We start from the raw sequence: 13930 nt of genomic DNA, 5'->3' as shown, positions 1-13930 counted from the left end.
GAGAATCACAGATCTCGCCCCTACCACTCCCTCCCCAACAATGAAAAGTTCAGAAAACAACCAAATGTGTGCCTCACAAAAATGCCTAGTCAAGCAGTTGTTTCACTTCTGCCTGTTGAACATTTGGGTCGCCCGATGCAAATGTTAAAGCTGTGTTCAAACCAGAAAAAATAAAAATAATAAGCTGTCAGAATAATTACTAAGAACATGCAAGGATTCTACAAAGTAAACTGCAGCCTGCAAAAAAGAGAATTGCATGTTAGCTAATTGTTAATTTTAGCGATCGCAGTGGCTAATTACCGTGGCACACATTGACTATTAGCTTGACGCCCTAGCACCTGCTTTCTCCAATGAACAGATTTCTTCATCGCTAGCACAGGAGCAAAATGTGTAATTATTGGCCATCATCGGGGCGATTTTTCAGTGATTCTTTTGTGCAATGTGAATAAAGCATAATGACATATTTTATTAGAGGGCAAATAGCTGTTTGTTAATGGAAATGATTTGAAATCCAAAAAACTAGAAGCTAGGAGCATGTTTTCGGTATCAGCGTGAATTCAAATGTATTTTCTTTTAACTCTTTATAAAAGGAGCATAGAAATCAAATCTAAACTGAGCATAATATATTTAATGATATGTACAAACACAGCATTGATTAATTACCTCAAATGCTTTCAGTAGTACACCATTTATTTTGTTTCAGTCATGTGTTAAATTTTAGTATTTCATATTTAAATCCTTATTTCTTGGTCCGAGAGTCTTGGCGAAGCTGGCCTGCGTCACACCTCATTTCCTGAAGAACTCTCTTTTTATTGGTGTATGTGACACTTGCCGAGAGTGCTGTATAAATCCAGGCTTCACCACTTCCAGAGCTAGGCATGCCAGCATCACCCTGAAGAGAAAAGCATGGATTAGGTTATCAACACCCTACTTACTGTCAGTCAAGGGGTGGAGTGTACATTGTCAATAGGGTGCCCCAAGGACAGTACCGGAATTCTTGCAGCCTTGGAAATAACATTCTTTTCCTTTTCATGACAAAATTAGTAGATCATTGCTACAAGATGCTATAAAAGCATAAAAGCAGTATCTGTTTTCACTGATAGCATATATGATCACATACGAGAGAGAGAGAGAGAGAGAATATGTCAAATTGGAAACTGAAGTTTCATCCACAAAGATACAGTATAGGAAATAGGGTCTTTCCTTTCACCTCTGTTCGTAACCTGGCTCTCAGACTTCTGTCTACCTCCATTTTCTTTTTTTCTTCCCAATCTTTGTATTTTCATAATCCATATTACATTAATAATAGAATAATAGTTCTAAATATGGTGCTATGAAGCTTAAGTCTAAAGTTCTCTGGAACTCTCAAAAAAACTTTTGAGGATGAATTAATGAAGAAATAATACTAACTGATCAACATATCTCTGTTTTGATCAAGCTCAGGGAAAAAACTGGTTTGAAGAGAGTGTTTAATTTCACTGCATATTTAGGCCTTATTTGTATTTCTAACTCTGAACACTCCATACTGAATTCCTCCTAAGCCATGACACAAGAAAACGCGCCTCTTGTTCTCAGGAAAGATTAAAGGGCTGCACTTGGGATGTGTTTGCCGAGCTTTCGTCACTTCGTTCCACTCTTGGGTTTGGTTATGAAAGTTGTGTATTTTCAAAGGTCATTGAAAGGCAACCACCTCTGTTTTCTGAGCATGGGGAACTTGCTCCTAATGGCCACGCTTATTGTTTTATTGCCACTGTTTACAAACAGGGAGAAACTCCCTTGAATGGGCACTTCCTTTTTTACCACTGGCTTCCCCACTATTTTAAGATGTAGATAAGTTCAGTATTCAGGTTCACTGTTTGACCCATTAAACTGGTATTGAGGTATAATTTGTGTGTTTTCCCAGTACCCTTGCACTTAGAATGGGGTTCATTTCCACACGTTTGAATAAATTTATCCAGTTCAGTGAACCTGTTGTGAAGCTCAGCAAAACTCAGTAGGTGGCTTTAAAGTCCTGTAATTAGCCCATTATAGAAAATCTGTACTTTAGATTTTTGCACATTGGTTAATAAGCATAACATGCTTCATATATAAATAACATTACATTAAATGATGTAATATAAAGGAATTAAAGGCCAATGGAGTTAAACAAAATACTTAAAAGAGACCTCAAATTAGCATGTTTAATTCCAACTCACTGCACAGGAAAAGCTGCTTGCCCTTACTGTACCAGTTGCACACCAGCTAACAATAACATGGGCTGTGCCCACAGTGACCAGCTCTCTCTACAACCAACCTGTCTTCTGTCAGCTCTGTGAGCTAGGGATGGACTTACCTTTACCTCATTTCCTTTCATTTCTGATCATGGACAAGGAGGTGAGCTGAAGGGGTAGAAGAAAATAAAAGAAAAAGTCCCGCCATGACTTTTTCGTGATGCTTGCCTGAGCACTTCCTCTGATTCACAGAGGTAGATGGGCCTAGCCAGGCACTTCCTTCCTCTGCTTGCTTTTCTCACGCAAGTCAGCTTGGCAATCATTTCAGAATGAATTGCTGTGCAAATGTCACGTATGCACGAACTTACCTTTAGGGTTTTAAACATTGTATTAGAAATTTTACCCTCGGTGGGGCGCGGTGGCTCAAGCCTGTAATCCCAGCACTTTGGGAGGCCGAGACGGGTGGATCACGAGGTCAGGAGATGGACACCACCCTGGCTAACACGGTGAAACCCCGTCTCTACTAAAAAAAAAATACAAAAAACTAGCCGGGCGAGGTGGCGGGTACCTCTAGTCCCAGCTAGTCGGGAGGCTGAGGCAGGAGAATGGCGTAAACCCGGAAGGCGGAGCTTGCAGTGAGCTGAGATCCGGCCACTGCACTCCAGCCTGGGCGACAGAGCGAAACTCCGTCTCAAAAAAAAAAAAAAAAAAAAAGAAAGAAATGTTACCCTCAAACAACCCTGTGGAATAATGCCTCACTCTGGCCTATTTGAAAAGGTGTTTTCATCTCTTTATGGAATGGAGTTATAGTTTCATTCAAATAGTTCCCAAATATGGTATAACAGTAAAGTTAACATGTTCCTATGAATCCAAGAATAAGTGAACATATAGAAGAAGTTGCACTATAGTTATGTAACCAATAACAGAAAAATGGTTGGACTACAACTCACTCTACACTAGAATGTAAGCTCTATGAAGCCAGGAGCATTGGTGGTTATATTTCCTTTTGTATTCGCCTCACTCAAAACCATTCATTCATTCATTCATTCATCAACTATTTATGGAGTACCTACTGTACCAAGCACTACAGCAGACTTTGGAGATACAATGGTAAATAAACTTAACCCTATCCCAAATAAAAGAACTTGACCAGTTGGCCAAAAATCAACACACAAAATCAGTAAGTGATCAATTTATTGAATCACTAATTTGTCAAAGTTACCAAATGCAATGATTTACCAAAAACATGTTTCTTTTAACTATGTCTAAAATTTGCAACAATTTGTATAGGATTGTTTTAGTTGACCAGTTGTTATTTGCTTTCTTTAGCAACATTTTAAGGAATAGTTTATTTGTCAAAACTAAGAATAGTTTCTTATGAATAAATTTTATTTATTTTTATTTATTTTTTATTTCTTATGAAATTATTTTATTATATATTTAATCGACAGATAATATACGTGTTTTTAAGTGGTATAATGTGATATTTTGCTATATGTTTGTATTGTGGAATGACTAAATCAAGCTAATTATCATACCCATCACCTCACATACTTATCATTTTTGTGGTGATAACTTTTAAAGTCCAATCTTTAAGCAGTTGTGGAAGATACAATGCATTATTATTAACTACAGCCACAGTTCTGTGTAATTAGATCACTGAAGCTTATTCCTCCTATCTCGCTGAAACTTTGTACCCTGTGATCAACGTCTCCCCTTTTCCTATCCACCTCACTCCTCTGGGCTCTGATAACTAACATTTTACTCTCTACTCCTATGAGTTGAATATATTTTATAGTCATAAAATATTTTATATTTTTACCCAAAATTATAATTATTTTCTCTAGAAATATTCAGCCTTAAATAGATTTCTTTTTAAAGTCATTTACAGTTTTGTCAACTACTTAGCACTTATACGGTTATTTTCTGTTAATTTTAATTAATATTTTTAAATTTTTAATTTTAATTGCTGAGAGTGATAGTGGCCTTAGTATATGATATTATTGCTTCATTGTTTCCTGGTTCTTTCTCATTTTGCTTATCTTTTAGGATTTTTAGGATTTTAAACCAATCTTTTAAAATCTTTTTTTGGTTTTTGCAAGTTTAGAGTTATGGTAATATATAAAGCAAATTTGAGGTTTTATCATTCATTTCATTATGCCAATTCCTGTGATTCTCCTGACTTCTTTTATGCATTTTAAACATGTGTGCCCTTTCATTTCAAATATTTTGGTGCATTAAAACCAGGTAAAAATATCTCAATTTCTCCTTGTTAGAAAATAAAAACTGAGCATTTCATCTTCAGCTTCTACTTCTTTTCTAATTTTTTCAAATTATAACAATGATTAATATGCTTTTCATAATTGTTCAGTGGCTGGTGGACTTAATTTTAGCCTGTAGCAATTAAAATTTTAAATTTCAGCATGACACATGGAATGAGATTGTTTCAATAGACTTAGAGTTTTTCCCTATCTTTTTAAATGTAATTTACAATTTCTCTTCTAGCACTTTTATATTTTTTCACCAAGCCTTGATTTTATATTACTAATAATTAATACCCTAAATCTCTGCAATTCACATTGATTTAGTTGCTCTGAATCATTCTTTAGTAATTTAATGCTTAGGGAAATAAATATCAGAATTGGGATACTAATCTTGAGTACACTTTTTAGTACTGATTTCTAAATACACTTTCCTGAACTATTAAATATGTACTCTAAAAGGCTAAACCATTTTATCACTCTTAGCTGTTAACAAATGAACCTCTTTAAAATGATATTATGAAGGCAAAATTAAAACCAGTCAACTAAACCTTCACAGAAACCGTCAAAGGCTGTTAAAACATTCTATCCAATACAGTTTGGTGTTTAATTTATAAACAGAAAAATAATCTACTCTGTTAAACTGGTGCCTTGCTAAATGTGGCAAAGTGTTATTTAGAAAACTGTATTTTAGCAAATTCTTTTTAAGTGACTTGGAGTTAAAAATAACGTGATCCCTGCCCTCATGGAGTTTACAAGCAGTGGGGAGAAGGGCATTAACTCAGGAATCACATTTGAGAGGTTTATGATGCCATCAGGGCACAGCCTGGTGGAACTGACCTCATTAGGAAGGGCAGACCTAAAGGAGTAAAGTTAACTGGGTAAAGCTGGAAGATAGGAAGAAAGAGAAGCTTAAGCAAGGCCCAGGTACTAAAACATAGTGCAAACAAAAGAAGTTCTCTACAACTGCAGAATGAATGAATGATTGGTTGTCAGAGACTTAAGATACTCTGAGTACTCCTTCACAAGACAGTCCTCCTTGAAGTTAAGGGGTGCTGCCTCATTCAGAGTGTGCCTGGAAGCCTGCCCAGCCAAGACCAGCAGGGGACACATGAGAGTATCATCTCACCCACCCTCAGTCCTGCCTAAAACTTTTCCTACAAGTAGACATTGAAGGAATGTAGGAAACTTTGGGGCAGTAGCCACAGACATGGTCAACCACTGCTAGCTCTTCAAAAACGAGCATTCCTGGAGAATAATATAATTAATTAGGCTTTATAGCCTGGCATGGTGGCATGGACCTGTAGTCCCAGCTACTTTGGAAGTTGAAGCAGGAAGATCCCTTGAGGCCAGGAGGTCTAGGCTGCAGTGAGCTATGATCCCTCCACTGCACTCCAACCTGGGTGACAGAGTGAAACCTCATCTCTAAATAAATAAATAAATAAATAAATAAATAAATAGGCTTCACCTTAGTCCCACAGAATGTCAGCTCTCCAAGGACTCACCAGCTCCAGGGTTGTTTTCTCAGCATTTACCTCTCTGATAAGGGACATGAGAATCTCTTTGCGTGTTGTCCATAACAGAGTCCAGGAACCCACCTCAAACCCACAGAATCAGAATTTTAGGGGATAGGAACTGGGTAAATGCCTTTTAACAAATTCCCCAGGTTATTTTGCTCCCTCAATTTTGAGAACTGCTAGTATAAATGCTAAATAAATAAAACTTGAAGAGAATATTGTGTCAGGGTTTACCAGCTGGGGTCTGACCTATTTCTTTGAGAGAATTGTTCAGTTTCACTCCCTCCCACATATTGGAAAATGTGTTTTGGGGCAAAGGTCGTCACTGTTTTCGCTTCCTCCCCCTACCTGCTCTAAGTATTAAGTATTATCTCCTAATACCTAGAAGTCCTCTCCAGGAGCTGAGTTCTGGGCTCCGTGGGTCAGCATGGATCTACCTTGGCCACACCAGGGTTTGGAGTATCCTGGGCCTCAGGTGGTTCAGAGCCATAGCTGGGCTAGGGGGTCTAGGGAGTCCCCTCCTACACACCTGGGCCCTCCTTTCTGGTGTAAACCCATTTCTTGCTCATCTGGGTGACTGTGCTGTCCCTCAGGCATGGAGAGAAATGTCTGTGCCTTCATTCTTTGTGGGCTATGGAACCACCCCCCGCAGCTGGTTCGTCTCCTTTTGTTTCCTAACTGCCCCTCCCACACAACTCACCCTTCACAGAATTAAGTAAACATGAGATTTTGTGACAATTGTTTTTCATTGAAAATGGTGTTGTTTTCCTGGTTTCCTCATGTGTTATTGCCCATAAGCCACTGGAGTTGGTGAAAATTTTGAAACCAGAGAGAAGGAAGAGTAAGGACTAAGAGCTTAGATTCTGGGTTTGCACAGACCTGTGGCCTGCACTGCTCTCTCCCAGAGTCGCCATAGAACTTGGGAAAGCCATCCAACCTCTGGGCTCAGTTTACTCACCAGTCACGTGTGAGGAAGAATAATCTCTCCCTCCTGTGACTGTTGTGAGTACCATGTGAGACATTTTTTGTAAAGTCCTGCCACATAACCCTCAAACACTGTTAGGTAACTTTTACTATTTTTTTTTTAATAAATGATATTTTCTGCCAGATGACCAGAATGCAAATAAACATTCATGAAAGAAGCTAGGGTTTGTTAGGGTTTGTCTGCCTTCAACAAACCATGGGGAGAGACTGCCACAATGTCACCCCATATTGTACACCAATTTTGTTTTGCCATAGGAAGAGGGGCACTTTAGAACCTGACCATTTCTCGAGGAAAGGAGCGTAACAGAAGCACAATTGAAACTTTCAGACTCTAACCAGCATGAAAAACCAGATTCTATAAAGCATAATCATCAGGAATGAATTGAAAAATGTTCAGATTTATTTTGTTGTTATTTAATATATAGAAATTGCTGCTTAAAATGTTTAAAATTTTGAGGGAAGGAAAAGCCAAGTCTAGAAAGGTCTTCAGAGCCTAGAACTCTAGTCCAATGGGAAGACCATTTGATAAGCCTCCTCTAGAAATGTTTTCAGAGCCTAGAACACTAGTCCAATGGGAAGACCATTTGATAAGCCTCATCTGCACACCTCCACAGCCTCCCTTCTGAAATATGCACCACAAACTTGTTCTGATCTCTTTCCAGAAATCTCACCTCCGAGAAGTGACCAGAAAGCCAAAAGTAAGAGAAATGTGATTTTCCCCTTAAGACAATGAAGTGACAAAATCCCTATCTAGATACCATGCAGAAATTCAGGATGTTAATTTCAGAGATTCACAGCCCTTTGTAGTAGCCTGTGGTTGTTTGGTAAACATTTAAAAAATACTTTAATCACAGGATGCATACGCTATACAAAAGAAGATTGATTTCCTCCAATGGTACCATCTCTCAATAATCCAGGATTAAAACAGAATAAATTGTATTTCTTGATTGTATGTGAATGAGCTCTCACTTTGATGTATAATAGTTTGTGGGTGTGATTTATTTTCTGATAATTACATCTCAACTGCTACCTCTTGCTTGTATTGAGAATAAACAGGTATCTAAATTGTGGCAGAGGCACAACCTCAACTCTTCATTCACTTAACTAGATTTCACTGAGCACTTACTATGTGCCAGGACTCAGGCACTGGGGATACAGAAATAAATAAGAGCTTGGCCTTGCCCTCACATGGTACATAGTCTAGTGATAGAGACAGACTGTTTTCAGATTATTATAATACAATGAGATATGTATTCACAAAAGTGGGTGATTCCCTGGAACTTATTTTTGACAGCCTTGCCATAATTTTACGATTTTTCTATCCATTAGGCACTTTTATCTCATTTAATCTAATTTAACCATGTGAAACAAGTATTATTGTCTCCAGTTTATAGCTGGGGAAACTAAGGCTTAGCAAGATATATAGCTTGTTCAAGGTCACAGAGGTCCATCTCTGTGACATTCATGATTGAGGGCTGGTTGAAAATAACTGTTAATCTATGTTTTGAATTGCTTGCACAGCAGCTCTGTATCAAAAGGTTCCAGCTGAGTTTGTCTTTGGTCCAGATAAATCCAAAGCACCGGAAATTGCCTGCTATCTGAAAACTTATGAGAATATTAGAAAAGCTCAATGCTGTATTCTAGAGACTGGATAAAGTCATTCCTGGCATGTTTGTATTTCCTTGGTTGTTTGGAGCTTTTCACCATATGTGATAATGGATCCCATTAAATTTTACCAATTTATTCATTCAAGAAGTATTTTGTATACACTCACAAAGTATAAGGCACTGGAATTTGTGCAGACTTGAATCCTACTCCCAGGAACCCAGTAGTCAAGCAGGGGAGTTATCAAGTGTACATAAATACAAGAGGAAGAAAGGTAAATTGCTCTTCTGGTTTAGGAGAGGAATTCCTTCCAACTAGGACAGTAGAGAGAGCTTAATGGGGGAGAGAACATTTGACCTAGGTGTTGAAAGAGAGAAGAAACTGGACAACCATGGGTGGGAATGAAGAGAACACTCCCGGAGTGGAGATCCCTCCTAAGGGAAGGCAGGATGAGGAGAGCAAGAAGCAACAGGGGAAATGGTGAGCCATTCAATTTGGGTAAACTGCAATAAAGCCCTTTCCTAGAGTTTCCTTGGTACAGAAAAAGTAAGGTTCTTTTTTGAAGTAGACACTCAAAGCAGGAAGCACTCCCTATATAGGTATTCTGCTCAACTTTTGAAAAAGAAAGGTTATACCCAAGTAAATGTTCCAGGTGAGAATACTGTCATCCAATTTTATAGCAACAATGTAAAACTTTCAATGATACTGAGAATAATAGCTTAATGTACAACCAATTTTCACTACTTGTACCATCCCTTTTTAAAATGAACTATCCTTAAAATCACCTGCTTACCTCTCAGGATATGTTAAAGAGCTATTAGGTGACCAAAATGACCTGAAGTATCTTGAAAAGAGTTATATGGCTCACACTTGTAATCCCAGAGCTTTGGGAGGCCATCGTGGATACATCTCTTGAGCCCAGGAGTTTGATACCAGCCTGGCCAAGATGGTGAAACCCTGTCTCTACAAAAAATACAAATATTACCGGGCGTGCACATGCCTCTAGTCCCAGCCACTCTAAAGGTGTGTGCATGCCATGAGGCTGAAGTGGGAGGATCTCTTGAGACCAGAATGTCAAGGCTGCAGTGAGCCATGATCATGCCACTGTACTCCAGCCTGGGCCACAGGGTGAGACCCTGTCTCAAAGAAAAAGAAAAAAAAAAAAAGAATTATCCAAGGCATTTTTTCTTAACAGCAGCAATATGAAAACACAGTTAACATTTCTTTCTGTATTTTAACGTACCAATATCTTTACCCATACAGTTATCTATATTGCACTTACCTATACCTCACAAATATGTGGAGGAAATTTTGCTCTTAGTCCTCTACATTCTTCTCCTTTGGAAAGTTTCATGAGGAACATTTCAGAAAGGAATAATTAGAAAGAAAAATGTTATATCTCATGTTCTCTAATTTCACATATATAATTTTAAAAATTAAATTTATTCTTGTAGTCAACTACCTGAGTCTACTATAAATCACTTCAAATGTTAAAAATATGATTGATTGTGACTTGGTGTTTGCCCCATTGGAAAAAAATCTTGAGGCATTAAAGTGGGACAGAAATCATATACAATTCTTTCTGGCCAGTGGCTATGCAATTTTCTGAAGATTTTGAGCATGATCATTAGGCAAAGACAGTAATATAATGGCCCAGCACCCTCCCTGAGGCCTGATGTGAAGTCCAGTTGATAAGCCTTGCTTATTGAGCAATGAAGGATTGGTGTCTGCTTACTATGTGAGAACCTCACTTTACCCAGATTAAATTAACAGTGACTAATTGGGGTTATTTCCAATTTTGTAGAAACACAGGTTGGATTTAACAGATGAGTTTCATCATTTGATAATCGGTGACTTCATTATAGCATTTGGCAGAGGAATTTTTGGCACCACTCAATTGTAGAAAGAAAAGTAGTCTGAGTAAAAAGTTGTATATGCTTAGCTTTTAAGTAAAATGAAAATTAAGATAGACAAATTAATTTTGTGAAAAAAACTAAAAATGTAAGTTTAGAGATAAAAATAATTCTTGGGCTAGAAAAGTTGCCTAGGGAATTTTTTTAAATTCTTGAAATTTAAGATATGATGCAGAATATGTGAAATTAGAATATGTAAGTAGAATGTGTGAGGGACTGGAATAAGAAGAAAGAATTTGAAAATGTAGAAACAAAAAACACAAGAAACTGACTGAAGTGATTACATCTTGTAGGAGAACTGCGGACTGGTAGAACTAGGGACTAGTGGTAGCCAGTGGGCAAAAGGGACTTTTAAAAAACTGTTTGAATAGTTCATCTTTAAATTATTTTAAATTAAAAATAACTTTCAAGGCGGTAGTCAAATGTTCCTGGTATTTGTAGGTTTGCCTTTTAAATTCTTATTTACTATGTGCTTATCTAAAATCAATTTTCAGAAGTTGTTGGATTATAAATGATAAATGAAAAATTAAATACACAAAACCTTGTAAGAAGGCTATTAGAGTAGGGTGGGCTGAGGGGGATTTTTTAAAAAGTATTTCTTTGCTCTAAATTTTTTACTCTCCCCTTTTTTTTTATTCCACATTCTAAGCCTCATAAAATCTCTCTGCAGATTTCATAATTTCAGTTTTACCCAACTCATCTACCTTGTAATTATGAATATATGGACATAATTAACTGAATCACTTTGAGAGAGAAAAAAATACCCTACTTAAGGCTAATTAGATGGATCATGAATGCCTGGAAGACTGCATTTCAATAAGGTGAAAAACTTTTGATAAAAATTTAATGAAGTTTCCAATTGACCACAGAGAATATTGATAAGTATTCACTCCATGCAGATTATTAAATTGTATTGATTTAGGATCCCAAACTCTAAACACTGCTGTTGCCTCCAAAGGAGACCTGATTGCACTTACATGTCACATTCATAAAAAACATGGTGCACTAATTGGGAGTCTCCCGCCATCTGCACACTTGCTTCCAGGCACACATGAAATGATCAATGGGAAAGCAGGTCAATCCAGGCAGACTGTGAGTGAAATTAAAATAATAAAATGTCTAAACATTTAACTGCAAATAGGAAATCTTTATACCCACCCACACCCTATTCTGTAGCATAAAGCTAAGGCACAATTATTCATATACCTCAAGTAATTTGCAGGCTCCATACAAAATCTCATTTAAAATAAGAAATTGCTATTTCTGCACATTTATTCTACCAAATGCCAGCTAATTGCTGCAATGGCCATTATAAAGAATAATTTTCGCTTAGTGAAAAAAAAAAGGAATGAAGAGAACATTTTCTGGTTTTGTTCCACTGCGAAGGCTCTATTCAGTGAATACTGAATGCACAGCGTTTCACTGCTACATTTATTATGCTGAGAGGTCAAGTATTACACAGCATCTTGTATTACGCTTTGCATGCTAAGTATTTCACTTCACAAATTGACCCTCCGGTGTACTTACTACATAATGCTTTAAAAACCCAGCTAAAACGCAGGACAATTAGCAATACTTTCACTCCCAGTTAACAATGGGAACACCAATGTAGGTGATTGCATTTACAGTGTAGCTTTTTTCACAAAACATTTTTGACACATTAAGGTGCTTTGGAATTGTGCAGTACCAGTCCTCTCTTGTGAATGGCTTTCCAGCATTTGCAGAGAGAAACAGTTACTGTATGTTAGAGCTTAATTGAAAAGAATTCAGTCACGGCCTATGAAGCACCAATTAGGAAGATATTATATCATAAAAAGCTGTAATATCCATTTTCAGACTTGTGCATCAGCCAATACAAAGTAGGACACAATTAAAAAGGTATACAGTTTAAACTCTTGAAACTGTTAAATTTAATTAGGAGTTCAGTATGAGAAAAAAAAAAAAAAGTGTTGTTGGGGCGGTGCACGGTGATGGTGGCAGAGAAAAGGAAGTTCTCTGTAGGGCTGGAAGACCAGCAGGCATTAGCAGCCCAGGAGGACTACATAAGTTGGTCCTTCCGTAAACCACCTTTAGTTAATGTGTGGGGTGTTTACTTTGCCCAGCGACTAGTTTCTGAGGTCAGATGAATATTCATGCAAGTTAGAAAGCGCTGCTTTCCAGTAATTCTGATGTCTGCTGACATCTGAGAGGGAGAGAGTGCAGAACCTGCTCTGGAGCAGGGAAGAGAGAGCATGATATTGAAGATCTCTTGCCTACACAGTTCAAACACAATTAAAAGGGAGTTAAGTGCATTGCTTTTCATGAAGAAAGACAGAGATAATTGTGAAATAAAATGGACATGGCCAGATTGGTGTAAGTGTCTTTGCAAGCTTGGCTGTGAACGTAATATTTAAATACTGGAACCTGCATGAAATCCCACTTTGAGGTGACAGCCGGCAGGTAATTATCAGTAAAACAACATTATCAAAGTTCTCGTGCATAGCATGTTTGACTGACTGGAGTGCTTCTCCTTACAAATCCTGCTAATATCCATTTCAATCTGCTTTAATATGTTCACAAGTTGAGGCTTATTTTGAATTCCACTGGGTAAATGAGGACAGCACACTTTGAATTTACATACTATACACATTCCTTACATTTATAAAGGGTTTCCAGAGTATTTTTAAAGGAAACTGCTAACCCAGAATAAAAAAAAAATGCCTCCACTATAACTAGAATGAAAATAAAATGTTCACTTATCTATTCTATTTATTCCATTTGAAGTTATATGACAGATCTATAAAACAATCTGTATTTTGTTTGAAAAAGAAAAAGTTATTTTAATAATTTACCAGTAATAATGCAATTTTCTAAGGGGATTTTTAAAAAAACGTCTGTGTTTGAAAAATGTCATTGGAAAAGTTCTCATTTCTGATCTGAGGTCTCTTTTCAGTCTATAAGTTTACTCCAGGCCTTTTTAAATGTCTGCCTCTTTCCAGTCCAACAAAGAAACAGAGCTGAAGTGATATTTTATTGATGAGATAAATCTGAGTTTTGGGTGCTTTAAAACCAGATACTTCATGTCCCTTTCTTTCTCAGCCAACTCCTCATGACCTTTAAAATATGAAACAGAAAGACGTATCTCATTGAAGATCCTAGGATGCCCCACTCTCAAACCCACTGTCAGTGCCAGATAATTCAGAAGACACAATCATTACCTTGGCACACTATCTGACACTCACCTTCGGTTTCCAATGCGTTACATTAATTTAGGATATTAATAAAATTGTGATAGGTACCATGGAAATCTGCAGGAAGATTACATCAAACTGTAAAGGCTGTTTTTGTTTCATTGGTTGAACATAAAACAAGAGGCATATTTGTACTGGGAAACTCTGCCTTTGAAAACTGGGTCAGTTAGCAGACCCTAAGGTGGGAGTGGCATGAAGATGTTTTTTCTT

General features: G+C 37.3%; 1 protein-coding gene across 9 annotated transcripts in view; it reads left to right on the top strand.

Annotated features, from left to right (window-relative positions):
- LOC105477994 (uncharacterized) overlaps nucleotides 1-13930 on the top strand; it is a 164336-nt gene that overhangs the window by 126876 nt on the left and 23530 nt on the right. Inside the window, exon 6 of one of the 9 annotated variants that reach the window (XM_071100323.1) lies at nucleotides 7635-12139. The exons of the other annotated variants lie outside the window; for them this stretch is intronic. The gene's annotated coding sequence lies outside the window, so the exon portion shown is untranslated. Of the gene's footprint in view, nucleotides 1-7634; nucleotides 12140-13930 lie in introns of those variants that run through there. 9 annotated transcript variants of the gene reach the window in all.

Source organism: Macaca nemestrina, chromosome 7, assembly GCF_043159975.1.
Source record: "Macaca nemestrina isolate mMacNem1 chromosome 7, mMacNem.hap1, whole genome shotgun sequence".
NCBI lineage: Eukaryota > Metazoa > Chordata > Mammalia > Primates > Cercopithecidae > Macaca > Macaca nemestrina.
The sequence above is the reverse complement of the archived record's forward strand: the minus strand, read 5'-3'. Positions and strand labels throughout refer to the sequence as shown.